Source organism: Oryctolagus cuniculus, chromosome 2 (assembly GCF_964237555.1).
Source record: "Oryctolagus cuniculus chromosome 2, mOryCun1.1, whole genome shotgun sequence".
NCBI classification, from domain to species: domain Eukaryota; kingdom Metazoa; phylum Chordata; class Mammalia; order Lagomorpha; family Leporidae; genus Oryctolagus; species Oryctolagus cuniculus.
Genome location: NC_091433.1, coordinates 102,833,260 through 102,847,062, shown reverse-complemented (window position 1 = coordinate 102,847,062; position 13,803 = coordinate 102,833,260). Strand labels below are relative to the sequence as shown.

The window sequence follows — 13,803 nt, the reverse complement described above, 5'->3', positions numbered from 1 at the left end:
GGTTCCCAGGTGCCCTGTGTGGGGCCAGGCGTCACCCTTTGAGAACCACTGCTGGAGGGACTCGCAGGCCCACTGTGTGCAGAGGACTTTCTGTTGTGGTACAGGTTGAATCTCCATTGTCAGAAGTCCTTGGGTCCCGAAGCGTGTAGGGTTTCAGATCTGGGAATATTTCCTCTCCGTAACAAGACAGAGGGGACCCCAGCCTAAACATGAAATTCACAGATGTTTCCTATGCAGTGTGCCCTAAGTCACACAGCCTGAAGGTAACTTGAACAATACTTTCAGGGCGTCGGCATTTCAAGTGCAGCTGGTCATGCGAGGTCACATGCGGATTTTTCCATTTGTGGAGTTGATGTCCGTTTCGGATTTGGGAGCATGTCAGAGTTCAGCTTTTTCAGAGTAGGGCTGCTGAGCCTGTAAGAACAGGTTAACTGAAGCCTGGCCTGCAGGCTGGCAGTGTAGGCCCGTGCAGTGTGCCAGGGCCACGCCCCATCTCCGCCTCAGTGGGGACCGGGAAGCAGGAGTGTTTCTGTGTTCTTCCAGTCAGCCTGCACCTTTGCGTAGCTGGGCTGCCTCTCGCGGGCCCGTTTTCACCTGCTGCTACGTTTCCTTAAAGAGTCACCATCACTCACCAGAAGGGGGGTGCTTGCTGAGAACCTTGGAGGGGTACCCAGCAAATCCTGGTCCTTCGTGCTGTTTTGACATCCTAGATGAGCTGGAAGAATTCAGAAGTGGCCAGAAGACGTGTTAGACTGGATTCTTGGAAGACAGCTGCTCCCCTGGGGGCTGTGACACTGGCTACCCTTGCAAGTGAGTTCTGTGGGTGCCCATTTATCCCTAGTATGTTCCCATGTTGGGGGAACCTCAGGGACCTCAGAAGTTTGGCAGCTCTCTCCTGGAGCGGAGGGGACCTGGCTGCAACCATGAGTCAGCCGTCTTGATGGAGAAGCTCCTGCGTTTCAGGATTCCAGATGGGCTGTGTCTCGGGCAGGTTTCGATTTGCTGTGCGCGGCCTCTCACATGGGCAGCCCTGGATGTTGCACACTCCAAAAGTAGTAGCAGCAAAGATGTGCTATTCAACCGGCTTAACAGTTCTCACAGATGACAGGGGGCGGGGAAGGCAGGGGCAGCTAGAGAGAGCTGTGTCTGAGGGTACCTGTGCGTCTGTGATCCTGCTGAAATCCTCAGGCAGGTGCTGTGGCCATCGTGGGGGTCCAAGTCCACCTTGTCGCTGTCGGCTTTTCCTTGAAGGCTGTGCCTCAGTTTAACAGGATGTGCGTTTTGGCAGGGTGTTTGAGGGTGTCTCTCAATCAGCAGGTCTGCTAATTACGTCACTGATGAGCCTGGTGCTGTGGTGGTCTCTCTCTTCTGCCTGCTGCCTGCATTTTTAAGGACCACCACTTTACAAAGCTTGTATCGCTGTCTTCACTGTGTGTGCCTGTGTGTGTGTGCGTGCGGTCTGAACTGGTGATAGCTTTTTCCCTGACTGCCGTGGGTGACGGAAGTCAGCTTGGGGACACTGACTGTGTGTGTGTGTGTGCTTGTGTGTGTGTGTGTGCATGCGTGCCTGTGTGTGTGTGCATGCGTTCTGAACTGGTGATAGCTTTTTCCCTGACTGCCGTGGGTGACGGAAGTCAGTCTGGGGACATTGACAGTGTGTGTGCGTGTGCATGTATGTGCCTGCGTGTGCATGTGTGTGCCTGCGTGTGTGTGTGCGTGCGGTCTGAACTGGGGATAGCTTTTCCCTGACTGCGTGGGTGACGGAAGCCAGTCTGGGGACACTGACAGAAAACCACACGCTGCTCGCGTATTTTTAAAAAGACTGAGAAATATCAAGGGATCATTTTAGCGGCACTTTCAGGAAACTTGATACAGGTGCATAGTGAATTTTTGGCATATGACTTTTTTTTTTTTTTTTTAAAGAAACAGACTTAGCAGAAGCTGGCATTGTAGACCGGAACCAGATTTTCTTCCCGTTACTTTCCATCCTTTAGTTCCATGCTGTTGGTTCTACCCGCGACGTCTCACGTACGCTTACTTGGCGCAGTCTCCCGCATGCAGACTGTTCGTCCTGGGGTCTGCTTCCCTCTGTCCTCGCTGCCTGCTCTCATAGGGATTTTCCTTTACAGCTTTTAGTTCCTGGCTTCCTAGGACCTACCCAGGACGCAGAAAACTCACTTTTCCTCCAGCGCTGCCGTCTGTCTTGCTTCAGTTCCTTGTGTATGGTTTTCCTTGCTAGATCTGTGTTACATGGTTCAGTAGACAAGACCCAGTGGTGACGAGGAGGAAGCGATGATGTTAGTGTCTAAAAAACAAAGGGTGTCAGATACCGTTGTAGTCTTCATTGTGAGGCTTCCCGGGGAAGAGCCAAAGGCCGCCCCATTAATCTCCCGTGGATTGAGTGTGTCGCATTTCCTGTGCTGCTTTTGAAACTTACCGTGCATGCATGTAATGTAAGCGCAGCCTCCTGTCTTCCACGAGAAGTGGGTGGGTTTTTCGTGAGTGTCTCCAGGCGGTCAGAATTCCCTGTCTGAGGCGGAAAAAACACGGCCATCGCACGGCGTGTTAGTACATGCAGTCTCACACGCGTTTTTGGATCTTACTTGCTGTTAGATTTGGATTAGGAAGTATGAACAATTCGCTTTTGCAGCTAAACATAGGTTTTTCAAGGTTAATGTTTTTAAAAGCTTACTTGTGACTTGAGGCTCCACGCACGTTCACTTTTGTGTGTTAAGTTGGTAGTTCTCCACCAGGGCAGTTTTGACCATGTGGACATTTGGCACTGCCTGGAGACATTTTAAAAAATGGATTATTTGAGGCCCACGCCACGGCTCACTAGGCTAATCCTCCGCCTTGCGGCGCTGGCACACCGGGTTCTAGTCCTGGTCGGGGCGCCGGATTCTGTCCCAGTTGCCCCTCTTCCAGGCCAGCTCTCTGCTGTGGCCAGGGAGTGCAGTGGAGGATGGCCCAAGTGCTTGGGCCCTGCACCCCATGGGAGACCAGGAGAAGCACCTGGCTCCTGCCTCTGGATCAGCGCGGTGTGCCAGCTGTAGCGGCCATTGGAGGGTGAACCAACGGCAAAGAAAGACCTTTCTCTCTGTCTCTCACTGTCCACTCTGCCTGTTAAAAAAAAATGGATTATTTGAGACACACACACACACACACACACGCACGCGCGCACACACTCGCCTCTCCCATTGGATGATTCACTGCCCAAATGCCTGCGAATCAGGAATTCCATCCAGGTCTCCCACGTGGATGGCCGGGACCCCGACTGCCTGAGCCATCACCTGCTGCCTCCCAGGGTACACAGCAGCTGGAATTGAGAGCAGATCTGGGGCCCGAATGCAAGCACTCCAGTACGGGGCGTGGGTGTCCAATACCTCAGCCACCGTGCCACACACCTGCCCCTGGAGACGTGTTTGCCCTGCCTGGGGGATGCTGCTGGCACCGAGTAGGTACAGAGCAGAGCTGCTACCCACAATCCTAGTGTGCAGGACAGCGCTCGCATTGGAATGGCCGGGCTCAGGATGTCAGTATTTTATGTAGCCTTTGATGGAATGGATGCTGCCCTGGTTCTCTGTGGTACCTGTGGTCTTTGACACCGTGGCCTGTTGGAGAGAGGGTTTTTTTTTTCCATTTTAATAAACTGAAAATACATCACATTTAGGGGTCTAAACACTGTTTATACACGTGTACCGTTGCATACAGCAAGGAGAGACCTTGGTGTGATTGGAGTCACCTAGTCTGTGTTCGTCAGTCAGTGTAGAAGTGTGGCCCGCGTCGCTTCATCTGGTCCAGTGTGTTTGGCCCTTACACCTGTGACGTGCTGGCTTTCACAGCAGACACTGTGCTGTGAGTTTGAGATGGGATGGGAGCTCCCTGATAGGGGAAGCCGTGGGGGTGGGGAGGGCTTCATCCGTCACTTTAATAAATAATGGGTTTCCAGGTTTGATTTAACCAAGGACATCTGTTTTCTTAGCAGCCCTACATCAGTGATTGTCAGTAGAAAAAAAAAATGTTTTTGTTCTTCCTAAAGTGTGTAGGATTGGAGGCTGAGCGCAGTCACTCTTGAGTTGGTCACATATGTTAGCTTTTGAATGTTTCGTTTCCTTCTTTGTGTCATTCTAAGACTCTCAGGGGAGAGAGGACGAAAATACCACAAACGAGACCCTGTGCAGGGAAGGGGAAAAGGAAAATTCTAATTTGGCTGTCTGTGGAGGTACCCATTAGCTGGCCTGGAATCTGATGTTGATGTCTGAACAGTCTTTTTTTTTTTTTCTTTGTAAATAGAAGGCTCTTTCTTGATCAAACAGAATACGCCTAGGAATGAAGAGAGCTGCCAATTAGACGTTTCCTTGGCTTTATCGCGATCTGTTTTGTGTTAAATTATTTCCTGTCCATTGCTTCTCTTTTGACTGATGCTGGTTATCTCCCCTCTTCCTGTTCTGTTACTGGGATCAACTCAAAGTCGGTACTTTGCAAAAAGTTTGAACTTCCCTTGGTGGAGATCTTTGAAAGTGGCGTCCGTCTTTTCCCCACACTGCCCATCTCATGTGGACTTAAATAAAGACCTCTGAAGAACTAGGGGTGGCTCTTGATACAGGCTCGGCAGCTGCGGAGTTGTGCTAAGAAACATCTGATTCTTGGGGCCCATGGGAGGAGGGAGGCCCATGTGGTTAATCAGCCTTCTGTGCAGTAGAGGATGTGGGTCTCTGGCAGGGACCCGTGCTGAGTGGCCGTGGGAGACGTCAGTGTCACGTCCCTCTGGGATGTGGGGGCCGCCCTGGGCCGCGTGTCATGCATGGCTGTGTGTCGCGGTACGGAAATCTCCCGTGAAACCCTGGCCTGTCTGCAGCGGGGCCTTCAGGAGCTGATGAAGACCGTGTGGTGCTGAGAACCGTATTCATCGCCTGTCTCACAGTTGAACTTCATGAGTTGTGATGGCAAGAGTAGACACATGGGTTGTCCTTTTCCTGTGCTACTGATCGGGCTACAGTTGCACAGCTTATTAACCAGCCTCGGCTGGCCTCAGCTTTGTTTTCTGGGGAGGGAAGTGTTGCCACTCCTGTTAGGATGTGTTGCTCTGTCCTCCCGTGTGTTAAAAGTGGGGGATGGTACAGTTCTTCCGCTGCAGTGGATTGCTTTTTTTCAAAGCAGCCGCGAGTGAGCTTGGATGGTTGATGTTGGTGTCTGATTTTTGCTTGAATCTGGCTGAGAGTTTGAGGGTGAAGCAGGGGGAGAAGCTGCACTGTTGCTCCTCACTTGACCTTTCTGGGCCCTGCTGTCACTGAATTGTTTCTGCCCCAGATGCTCTTCCCACAGCTGCCAGCTGCCCTGGGAATACACAGGGGAACCAGACGAAGACCTGCCCTCAGGAAACCTCCAGGCTAGCTCTGCGTTTCACAGGTTCAGCCTCAACTCTCTTCTTAATTAACAAGTACAGAAAGCCACTCTTGGCTACCTCCGTGCGTGGGCGAAGCCACTGTGGGCAGTGCTGCCCTTGCTCCGCCAAGGCCTGGTGGAATTCATTTCCTCTATTAGAGGGAAGGATGGTATTTTCTTCAAGGTCCTCAGAAGCCCCTGGAGTGGGGAACTGTCAGTGGAGCAGAGCCGTTCCCGCATGCCGGTCATCAGCCCCAGCTGTCCTCCCGCCCACACCTAGGTTTGCCACTGCTGTTCCAGCGCCTGGCTGAGGGTCAGGTTGAGTCTGCTCATGAGGAGCACTTGATTTGGGGGTCCACTAGTCTGTGATTTTCTTTTCTTTTTCTTTTCTTTCTTTTCTTTCTTTTGACAGGCAGAGTGGACAGTGAGAGAGAGAGACAGAGAGAAAGGTCTTCCTTTGCCGTTGGTTCACCCTCCAATGGCCACCGCGGACGGTGCACCGCGCTGATCCGATGGCAGGAGCCAGGTGTTTCTCCTGGTCTCCCATGGGGTGCAGGGCCCAAGCACTTGGGCCATTCTCCACTGCACTCCCTGGCCACAGCAGAGAGCTGGCCTGGGAGAGGGGCAACCGGGACAGAATCCGGCGCCCCGACCGGGACTAGAACCCGGTGTGCTGGCGCCGCAAGGCGGAGGATTAGCCTAGTGAGCCGCGGCGCCGACCTTGTGGTTTTCAGATAATGCAAACTCTATGTGTGTGTTGTTTATTTTCTTTCCTTTTTATACATTTTGTAGTTATTTCACTTATTGGAAAGGCAGAGACAGAGTGAGCGCGGGAGAGAGAAGTCTTCCATCAGCTGGTTCACTCCCTAAAGTATCTGAAATAGCTGGGGCTGGACGAGGCCCAAGCCAGGAGCCAGGGGCTGGATCTGGATCTCCAGGTGGGTGTCAGGGACCCAGGTACTTGAACACTCACCTGTTGCCTCGCAGGGTACACGGTGGGAAGCTGGAGTCGGTAGTGGTGCTGGGACTCAGACCCACGTGTTTCAGTCTGGGGTGCAGGCACCCCAGCTGGCGTTCTGACCCACTCCTGAGGTTCATTTCTTAGGACCCTTGCCTCTGAAAAACCAGTGCAAGTCCTCGTTGCTGCTTTTAACGGGTGCTGGCATCAGGTAGCCCTGCAATACTTCCTTAATTGGCTGGTAACAGCATAAGTACTCCATGCCTTCCTATTTTAATCTAGAAAAGGTTTGTTTACTCAGATAACTACTACTTCTGGATTAGTAGTGAGTGCTGCCAGTCAGGCCTGTCTAGTAGATACTTTTTCAAGTTTGTTTTTTATCCCACAGACGGTATAATTTCATTCATTCCTTTGGAAACTTAAGCTGTTTGTTATCCCATTATGATTGTTCCATTTTTTGTATTTTTTAAAATGCAGTGTTTTAAATTGTTGACGTCTGCTCGTTTTTGAAGCCATTTGCAAAGGTAGACTGATTTCAGTGCCTGTTTTTAAACTCCGTTGAGCATCTGAACATACATTAATTATAGTATTAAACACAAATAGAGTCATCGTTAGTGACTTGTTTCACAGTGAACCCGTCTGCATTTCTTTTAGCTTTTGATGATGTAGGTTAGTATGAAATCATTTTTGTGATATACTAAAATGAATTAGTGATAGATTATAATTAATGCCTGGTGTTTCAAATGAACCTCAATTGAGAATAATGAGAATTTGAGATGTGAATTTTGTGATGCATTTTGAAAGATAGACTGAGTATTGCAGGTTCTTGGACTTTTAGTAGAAGAGAAAGTGCCTGTGTGTTCAATAAGTCTTTGCTTGGGTCCACTCAGGGGAGCAGAATTTTGTTTGTTGAGAAACTCATGCAGTCTGTTTACCATTTTACATATTCAGATTTACATATAATGTGTTCTCTGTTTGAAGAACAGCCAAGCTTGTATTGTTTCAACTATGTGATAACTTTTATAACCACATTGAACTAAGCTGATCAGTAAATGTGTTTATCTGTTCTCAGTATTTTACTAACTTCCAGAGTGCTTTGTGTTGGTAGTGCGTTAAGACTCTGCCTGTGGCACTGGCATCCCATATGGATGCTGGTTTGAGTCTCAGCTGCTCCTCTTCTGATCCAGCTCTCTGCTGTGGCCTGGGAAAGCAGTGGAAGGTGGCCTAAGTGCTTGGGCCCCTGTACCCATGTGAGAGACTTGGAAGAAGCTCCTGGCTTTGGATTGGCCCAGCTCTGGCTGTTGTGGTCATTTGGGGAGTGAACCAGCAGATGGAAGACCTTTCTCTCTGTCCTTCCCTCTCTCTGTAACTATGCCTCTCAAATAAATAAATCTTAAAAAAAAAAAGTCAACCATGTTATGCTATGTACCTATGTATTTATTTATATGACATATGTAGATAAACATATATCTTTAAATACATTTTAGAAAAGTTTCGGGGCCGGTGTGGTGGCACAGGAGGTTAATCCTCTACCTGTGGTGCCAGCATCCCATATGGGCACTGGTTCTAGTCCCAGCTGCTCCACTTCTGATCCAGCTCTCTGCTATGGCCTGGGAAAGCTGTAGAAGATGGCCCAAGTCCTTGGGCCTCTGCACCCATGTGGGAGACCCAGAAGAAGCTCCTGGCTCTGGGTTCCTGGCTTCAGATCAGCGCAGCTCCGGCCGTTGTGGCCATTTGGAAGGAAGACCTTTCTCTGTCTCTCCCTCTCACTATCTGTAGGTCTACCTCTCAAATAAATAAATAATTTTAAAAAAACTTTCAAATCAGTCCAGAGAGTCTCCATAGACAACATTGGTAGATTGCCTTCTTGTTAACTAAAGTCCATATTTTATTTGGAGTTTTGTTCTTTTTAAGAAAAACTACATTGACTTTCTAGTGTCCCTTTTCTATCCCAGGCTCCTCATTTCATTTCGTCCTCCCGTCTCATTGGCTCCCCTGGTCCATGACAGGCTCTCTCTCCTCTGTCCCTGATTTTGATGAGCTTGACAGGTGTTTTGCACATTTATCCCTCAGCTGAGAGTCTGCAGATGTTTTTCGCACTCTCAGAATGGGTTCCGGGTTTGGGGAGGAAAAACACAGAGATAAAGCCTCCTTATCTTGTCATCAGGGGTGCATCCGTCAACATTACCAGGGTTGATGTTGACTCTGGCCCCCTGCCCAAGGTGGTATCTGTTAGTTTATTCCAGGAATCACTTAGGAGCAGCTCTCTGAGTGCATAGATGAGTGAGCGGCAGATGCTGGGCGGAGCCCCTTGCTGTGGACGAGAGCGAGGGAGGTGCCTCAGTACGTCTTCCAGAACAGTGTCCTGCACATCCCTGGAGCCCGCTCGGGTCCTGCCGACTCCGTCTCCTGGGCTGGGCTGGTCTGTACCTCTTCCAGTTGAACAAGTTCCCTGGCTGATGCTGATGCGTATCCAAGGTTGAGAACCTTTGGCGTGAGTAGCGTGTGGACCCTTCTTACTCTTCTCTCCTGCTGCCCCGAGTCAGGGCCCCACCTGCTTCCCTGCTGTCCCCTCGTCCTGGCTGCCCAGGACACCCCTGCTCTGAGGGCATCTGTGGCTTTAACTGTCTCTGGTGGCTCTATCAGAGTGGCTGTCTTCGGATGAACTCCAGATCATTCCTTTGCTCTGTGATGAGCCAGCTTTGGTTTGAAAATCTTCAGGCCTTGTAGAGTTGAGAGCAGAGAACCTTGCTGGGGGAAGATTGGCCTGGCCAGAGCAGGGATGTTCTTTTTTTTTTTTTTTTTTTAAGATTTATTTATTTATTTGAAAGAGTTAAACCGAGAGAGAAGGAGAGGCAGAGAGAGAGGGGGTGGGGGAGGGAGTGAGGGAGGAGAGGCAGAGAGAGAGAGGTCTTCCTTCCACTGGTTCATTCCCTATTTGGCTACAATGGTGAGAGCTATGCCGATCCGAAGCCAGGAGCCAGGAGCTTCCTCCAGGTCTCCCATGTGGGTACAGGGGCCCAAGGACTTGGGCCATCTTCTACTGCTTTCCCAGACCAAAGCAGAGAGCTGGATCGGAAGTGGAGCAGCCAGTTCTCGAAGCAGCACCCATATGGGATGCCAGCACTGCAGGCGGTGGCTTTGCTCGCTACACCACAGTGCCAGCCCCAGGGATGTTCTTAAACGCTAGGCTTGCTGGAAAGTGGTTTTGTCACTTGTGTGAAAAGCAGAGACAGACCTAAGCAGACACCCAGACCCCGAGTGGACTCTGCTCAGGTTTGGAGCAAATTAACAATCGTTAGCAGATTTTCATGGTTTCTGGTCGTGGCCAGTGCTCTGTGCATTGCACAGCCATCAGCTTTGGGGCAAGCATCGTGGTTGAAGTGAGAGGGTCATGGCGTCAGGGAACTTGGAGTCTGTGGGTGGAGTGCATCTTGGGCAGTGCCAGAGGAAGCCGTGGGTCGTGATGAACCAGATAGGACTTTGGTGATGCAGTTTGAAAGACAGACCTAGTACTTCAGGCTCATGGGCCTTCAGTAGAAGAGAAAATGCCTGTGTTGAGCCAGTCCCCACAGGAAGCAGCTGTCCCAGGTGTAGATGTGGGCCAGCAGGGCCGTCCTCTGCCCATGTGCAGCGAGAGGCCGCAGGTACACCTGTGGGCAAGGTGGGCGTGGCTCCAAGGGCCCCCTTTTCAGGTCGTGACCCACTGACCAGACAGACAGTCCTGAGGATGGTTTTGAGAGAGCGTGGTTGACTGCAGGATGGTGTGATTTGAGGGTGCGGCTGGAGGGCCAGCTGTGGGGAGACTGCTTCCTGCCTGGTGTGAATAGCACTTAGGGCAGTGCATTTTGTTTATAAACATAAACATGTGCAGTGGCTTTTTTTTTTCTCTTTCTATTTTTTTGAGCAGGATCTCCTTTTCCATCTGTGTCTCTGAATTACAGTGTAGTTCGTGATTCCTGTTTTTACTTGCAGATTTCTGATACGGGCACAGGCGGCCCAAGCAGAGCCTTAACAGCTGTGCCGAACGCCCACCCCTGATCTGCAGATTCTCCCATAACTTTTTAATCAGACTTGTCCTTTCTCTAAAATTTTTCCTTGACTGATGAAATACTGCAAGCGTGCGTTTTGTGCCTTTGGGTGGGAGAGTTACTGGACGTGGAGATGAGGACTCCCACGTGGCTGGAAGACATCGAGGGCACCGTTTCTGGGGTTGGCTGCCCGTGGGGTTTCCTCCCGACAAGCAAGCGTACATTCCATATCTGTGGTGGCACTGGGGTTGGCCCGGGTGATTGCTGAAGATTTCCTCCAGCTGTGGAGTTGAAAGAGGCCTTGTCCAAGAGAGCAGGCAGCAGGTAGTGGGCAGAGCGTCAACCCTGGAGGACTTGGGTCCTGGCCTGGGGTCCTCCTGTCGGTAGCCATTCCTGATGTTCACAGCGGCCAGAGAACTCTCGCTTTGAACAAGGTTCAGCCTCACCTGCTGCCTCGAGTCTGTGGTCTCTAGGGATTTACGGAGTCAGGGCGCCTAGAGTCTTGATGGGATAGAAGCCCTGAGTGAAAGGACTTAACCCAGGACCCCTGGTTGTGAATGGATGGACTTAGTGGGGTCCATGAACTTGGGGTGGAACAATGTGCATTCTTACTTCTACTAGTTTACTTATTTTAGGATATATTTATTTATTTAAAACTCAGAATTGAGAGAGAGAGAGAGAGAAATAGAATGAGGTTCTTCCATCTGTTGGTTCACTCCCTACATGGTCTCTGTGTTCTAAGTTGCTTTGGCCAAGCTGAAGCCAGGAGTCTGAAACTTCATCTGGGTCTCCCACATGGGTGGCAGAAGCCCAGGCACTCAGGCCGTCATCTACTGCCTTCCTGGGCACTTTTTTTTTTTTTTAAATATTTATTTATTTATTTTACTTCAGAGGCAGAGTTACAGACAGACAGGGAGAGACAGAGAGGTTTTCCATTTACTTGTTCATTCCCCAAATGGCCAAAATGGCTGGAGCTGGTCTGATATGAAGCCAGGAACTTCTTCCAGGTCTCCCACATGGGTGCAGGATCCCAAGGACTTGGGACATCTCCTACTGCTTTCCTAGGCCACAGCAGGGAGCTGGATCGGAAGGGGAGCAGCCAAGACTGTGACCACATGGGATGCTGGTGCCACAGGAGGATAGTTAACCTACTATGCCACAGCGCTGGCCCCTTTCCCAGCTGCATTAACAGGGAGCTGGATTGGAAGCAGAGCAGCTGATACATAATACTAGCTTTGCAGGCAATGGCCTGACCCACTGCGTTACAAAGCTGGGCCTGTTTTCACCAGCTTTTAACTGGCCTTTACTATTTCTCATAGGGTGACCGTAGGTGGTAGAACCCATGACTTCCACAGTCATCAGAGAAAAGGCAGCTGTCTCGTTGCGCATCTCAGACTTGCAGGTTTGTTGAAGTGCAGCCTGCTCTCATCCTCACTGTGAAGTTACGGTAGTTACTAGACATAATGCAACGCCTTTTTCTTGCCTGTGTTAATCAAGATTGGGTTCCCTGCTTCTGGCTTCAGCCTGGCTCATTCCTGGCTGTTGTGGGCATTCGGGGAGTGAACCAGTTGGATGGAGCATGTCCCTCTACCTGCCTGTCTCTGTCTCAAATTAAAAAAAAAAAAAAAAGATAAGAAGTTAAAGCATTTCTGCCTCACCAGCCTGCTGGAGGGGGGGTGTGCAGCAGAGGGCGGGGCCTGGCCAGGGACCAGGTGTCACCCAGGTGCTGATGGTGGAGCAGCGAATACCTAGGCTGAGGCTGGGGATTGTCTGCACAGGCACAGCAGGAGAGTGACCGGATCTTATTGCCCCACAGAACGCTTTCCAGTCCCTCTGGGCTCACAGAACGTCCCCCAGGTGAATAAAGCAGAACCCGCCGTTCTCTAAAGGAAAACCGAAAACGGATTTTATTGAAAGCCATTAAAAAGCGAGTTACTGTTTTTGTAAGTTTTAATTATTTAAATCGTCATAGTGGGGAAGTAGCTATTCAATTTATTAGCTAAAAGAAACCCTGGCGTAAATGTGTGTTCTGGGATCCATGGTTATTTAATGTTAGCGCAGTTAGGTTGTGGGTTGGGGTTTATACCAACTTCCAGTGTTAGGAAAATGTCAATGACTTCAAAACAGTCGCTAATGTGAAAGAGTTTTGACTTTTCTGGCCTCAGGGGTGTTGTGGCAAAGTGCTCCTTGGAGCTTTTGACCCTGTGTTTAAAGAATGTGCTGTACACCAAGAAAATTATTTGGAAAAAGAATTGGTGCGTGCATGGAGCACACGTGCCTCCGCACAGGTGCAGCTATAAATACCGGCTGCTAGAAATTCCCTTGACATGATGGGCTGAGGGAAGGCACATTCTTAGAGTATTCATGCGGTGTTATTAATAGCCTGTGTTTACCGAGCACTTGATGGAGTTGTGCATTTCCGGGTGCACTGATTTGATCTTCTGCAACCCTGCAAGGCTGTCCTTAGCCCTGGGTAAGGGAGGAGGAGGCCGGCTGAGAGAAGCTGGGCCCTTGATCCTGGTGCTGGTGCCGGCAGCTTCGCCTGGGAGCGTTTTCACCTGGGGGTGTGACACTTGCTCACCCCGTGCAGTGATCCTTGTCGCTGGGCACAGCCCGGCCCTTATCTGTGCTGTGCGGGTTACTGGGAGCCTGCAGGCCGGTAGCCAGCCCACATGCTTGCTTATTTTAGTGCTGCAGCTTCGGTGGAAATGCTTCTCCCTGCGCAGCTGTCTGAGCCTGGAGTGTTTACCAGTGGCTACCCTCTCAGAGCTGAATTTCTGCCGCAGCCTGCAGCCTGCGTCAAGGTTCAGCCATGGGGCTGGTGCTATTTCACAGAAGGTTAAGCCTCCGCCTGCAATGCCGGCATCCCATATAGGGGCCGGTTTGAGTCCTGGGCTGCTCTACTTCTGATCTTGCTCCCTGCTTATGCACCTGGGAAAGCAGTAGAGATGGCCCAAGTCCTTGGGCCCCTGCACCCACGTGGGAGACCTGGAGGAAGCTCCTGGCTCCAGGCTTCTGCCTGGCCGCTGTGGCCCTGTGGGGAGTGAACCAGCAGATAGAAGATTAGATCTCTCTTTATCTCTCTCCTTTCTGTATCTCTGCCTTTTAAATAAATAAAATAAATCTTAAAAAAGTTCAGCCACAAAGCTGCCTCAAAAAGTGATGGTCTGAGAAATAACAGGAAGACCCCAGCCCTTTGCCTTGGAGTTCTCAGTTGGGGTTTGTAGCACTTGGGCCACCTTCCACTGCTTTCCCAGGCCATGGCGGAGAGCTGGATCGGAAGAGGGGTAGCTGGGACTCAAACAGGCGCCCAGATGGGAAGCCGACACTGCAGGTGGTGGCTTTACCCACCACACCACAGCACCGGCCCCCAGGAAGAAGCCTCCTGTAACCTCTGTGTCCTGTAAGAGAATTTGCAGTCCACCTTGG

General features: G+C 50.6%; 1 protein-coding gene across 4 annotated transcripts in view; it reads left to right on the top strand.

Moving 5' to 3' along the window:
- The window catches only part of NCK2 (NCK adaptor protein 2), a 153,859-nt gene that overhangs the window by 9,353 nt on the left and 130,703 nt on the right, over positions 1–13,803 (top strand). Inside the window, exon 1 of one of the 4 annotated variants that reach the window (XM_070068700.1) lies at positions 711–810. The exons of the other annotated variants lie outside the window; for them this stretch is intronic. The gene's annotated coding sequence lies outside the window, so the exon portion shown is untranslated. Of the gene's footprint in view, positions 1–710; positions 811–13,803 lie in introns of those variants that run through there. 4 annotated transcript variants of the gene reach the window in all.